The sequence below is a fragment of the Lactuca serriola genome, chromosome 4, assembly GCF_051521515.1.
Source record: "Lactuca serriola cultivar US96UC23 chromosome 4, Lser_US96UC23_V15, whole genome shotgun sequence".
Taxonomy (NCBI): domain Eukaryota; kingdom Viridiplantae; phylum Streptophyta; class Magnoliopsida; order Asterales; family Asteraceae; genus Lactuca; species Lactuca serriola.
Genome location: NC_136411.1, coordinates 329,158,680 through 329,161,665, shown reverse-complemented (window position 1 = coordinate 329,161,665; position 2,986 = coordinate 329,158,680). Strand labels below are relative to the sequence as shown.

Sequence of the window (2,986 nt, the reverse complement as noted above, 5' to 3'; positions counted from 1 at the left end):
ACTCTTATGGCATGTATTGACTGGTCCATTTGTGTTATCCTTCGATCCAAATTGTTCAGCATGGCCATTACAGTTGCTATTTCTTCAGTTTGGGCCCCTCCACCGCCTTTGATTCCATCTTGCCTGGGGTTGTGGTATTCGGGACAGTGCTTCGCGAATTCTTCAATCAGCTCCTTGACCTCCCTTGGATTTTTCTTTGTCAAAGGTCCTTGAGAATCAAGGAGTTGTCTTGTCATAACGTTGACCCCATCATAGAAGATTGACATCTCCTGTTGCACATTTAGATCATGCTGAGGGCAATTTCTGAGCAAGCCCTTGTATCGCTCCCATGCTTCGTATAATGACTCCCCCGGCTATTGCTCAAAGTTGGCTATTGCCTTCTTGAGTTTGGCTATCTTGGATGGCGGGCAAAACTGGTCCAGGAATTGCTCACACATTTGAGCCCAAGCGGTAATTGTACCCGGTGGAAGTGAATTTAACCACTCCTTAGCAGCTCCTTTGAAAGTGATTGGAAGCATCCTAAGCAAGACTATGTTTCTGTTGACATTTGGGACATTGAAGTAATCCGCAATGTCGTTGACTTCATCTAGATGCTTAAAAGCATCCTCATGATCTTTCCTAAAAAATGAGATGTCCTTTAGTGCAGTTAATATGTGCCCTTTCAACTCGAATGTGGCAATGGCAGGTATTGTGAGTTGTACTAAATCGGGACCCATATCTTCTCGGATCCGCTTCTTGTAAGCTCCCATGGACATCTCTTTAATTGTTTCCATCTCGTTCCTTGGCTCGTTCTCGGGTTCGCTCGTGTGTTCTTCAAATTCCGGCTCGGTATCGCTTTCGGACTCGGTTTGGACGGGCGTATGATCCAAATGCTCAAGATTGCTCTTGTGCCTCGCGGATGAACTTGACTCTCCTGTCTTCTTTCCCGACTTCCTTGAAAAAGCTGACTTCAATTCTTGTAAGGGCGTCTTTTTCTTGTGAATTGCGGACTCGGGATCTTCAAGTGGTGGCACCAAGGGTGTGTTTGAGCTTCTGGTCATGAACTCCTGCAACTTGCTAAACTAAAAACGTAAAACTGAACTAAAATAAGAAAAACTAACTAACAACTAAAAAATCTAGTTTTTTTAGATGTCCACGTCGTGGCAAGAATCTGGCCACGTCGTGGACTCTGTGACTGAAAGAAAAAAATTATACTTTGCTGAAAAATTAACTTTTTGTGGTTTTTACTCCACAAGAAGGATCGATTAATTTAATGCAAATAAATAAGCAAAAAACTAAGCCGTTCCCCGGAAACGGCGCCAAAAACTTGATGTGCAAAAAAGTACCCACTAATTTTAATATTTATAACCTACAAACTTAGACTATCTATGCACTTATAGGCAGTGTACCTAGTCAGATTACAGTATAGCTTAGGTAAGTCGGGTGTCGATCATAGGGAACGATGTTACTAATTAATTAGCTTACTATTAAATTAACCTAATTATTAACAAGTTTAAAAGGGGTTTTATCTGATTTTACAAGATCAGATGAACTTAAATCAAATTCAATAAATAAAAAACACACACTCTTGTTTAGTTTGAATCCACTTCTTCCTTATGGCTAGCTAATGATTATGGATTATTAAGTTGGTTTTTAATTATATTAGTAATTTAGTTCTAACTTTACCAATAATTAACTAATTCATGTCAAACAATGTATGTTCACACATAATTAAACACAGAACTAATTATGAATGTAAATATGCTATGTAAGATTTGTTATATAAACGCAACTATGGTCACAATACACGTTCTCTAGCACAGCTAAGCTTTATTTATTCTAATTACTAACTAAGATTGGTCAATCCTAGCTCTAACAATTTAATGTTCACTAAATCATTAGGTAAACAAGTTCATGCAGTTAATGGTCACTAAGCTACACAGAACATGCAATCAAGCAATTAAAGCAATAAACATAAGCATGCTAGGTAATACAAATCAAACACAAGCAATTTTACCAACCAAACTTAATCCATAAAAATATAGCTATTCATAAGTTGGAAGCTTCATCTAGCTAAACAAGAGTAGCTAGATTCAGCTGCTCATCATAGCAACTAAACTAACACAACTTAAAGTAATAAAAAGCATGTTCTTAATTAACTAAAATATAAACCTTTACTCTTTTTGGTGTTGAAAACCTTCTTCCAGACCCTTTCTTTCACTCCAAATCGTCTCCTGGAACTCTATCCTTCAGCCAAAAGGTTCTCCTTTTCGTAATAATTAGGAACACTTAAATAGCCTGCAAAACCCCGCGCCACGTCGTGGCCATCCAGGCCACGTCGTGGGCTTCAAGTTATCCGTATTGGGCAAGGAATCCTCCGAATCACGATCTTTATCTTCTAGAATTCACTGGCCACGTCGTGGCCAACTTTGCCACGTCGTGGATTTAGTAGCTTTCGTGAATTTATTCATCTCTTGTCTTCCAAGTCTCCCATGTTCTGCATATTGTCACTTTTAGTCCCTCTCTTCGAAAATCCTTTTAATTGACTGAAAATAACGATTTAAAGTCATAAGTACCATTATTCTAAACATATTATCAACTTATTAATAAAAATGCACTTAAATATTGCCTAAAAATAGGTATAAATATGGCAATATCAGCCTCCATCGTCCCAAGCCCTAGCCACAAAACCCTAACATGTTGTTGAGAGTTTTGAGCCATTCATGGTGCTTTCTTTAGGTTTTAAAGAAGAATAGACTTGAAGAAGGAGCAAGGAAGTGAAGGAGAAGAGTAGGTCCAGAAGTTGAGCTTCATTTCTGTTTCATTGGAGGTATAAAGCTCCTATCTTGTCTATTGAATGTTTAGATCTAGTTTTTGAGTGATTTCTCCATGTTTTGGTCCAAGATTTCTAGCTTTTGATACTTGGGTGTTCCAAGTGATTACTCTTTCAGATCTGGGTTGCAGAAGGGGTTTCATGACATAAAGTGCAAACTTTATGGACATGGAA

General features: G+C 38.3%; 1 non-coding gene across 1 annotated transcript; it reads left to right on the top strand.

Moving 5' to 3' along the window:
• Positions 1-282: 282 nt before the first annotated feature.
• On the top strand, positions 283-389 carry LOC145103398 (small nucleolar RNA R71). The gene has a single exon (XR_013706492.1). It is a non-coding gene; the product is annotated as a small nucleolar RNA R71 (small nucleolar RNA).
• The last annotated feature ends 2,597 nt before the right edge of the window (positions 390-2,986 follow it).